Source organism: Austrofundulus limnaeus, unplaced genomic scaffold (genome assembly GCF_001266775.1).
Source record: "Austrofundulus limnaeus strain Quisiro unplaced genomic scaffold, Austrofundulus_limnaeus-1.0 Scaffold1156, whole genome shotgun sequence".
In the NCBI taxonomy this organism is placed as follows: domain Eukaryota; kingdom Metazoa; phylum Chordata; class Actinopteri; order Cyprinodontiformes; family Rivulidae; genus Austrofundulus; species Austrofundulus limnaeus.
The window spans coordinates 41,532-41,979 of NW_013953558.1; positions in this window are offsets into that span (position 1 = coordinate 41,532).

Below are 448 nucleotides of genomic sequence, written 5' to 3' on the forward strand. Positions count from 1 at the left end.
TATATATATAATTTCATGTTTGACACTGCACAACACTGTCATAAGTATTGATAGACTGTATGTTTAATAGACACATATTCATGGATGGAAACACACACACACTCACACAGGAAAAAATAAAGAGACCACTGCAAGACAATAATTTTATCTGATTTTACTCTATAGGTATATGTTGGAGAAAAATTAACATGTTCCTTTTATTCTATGAACTTACAGCATGTCTCACAAATCATAAGCAAAAAAGTAGTATTTACTTTCAGAAAATGAAAAATGGCCAAAATGATAAAGATGCAGTGCTGTCAAACCTCAAATTATGCAAGTAAACACCTTCATATACTTTTAGAAACAACAATACTGTTTTAACCCAGGAAGCATTCAGAAATCATTTTGGTGGAATTTATTCTCACCAAATACAGAATAACTGTGCTCTGGCCTCTTTATTTTGACA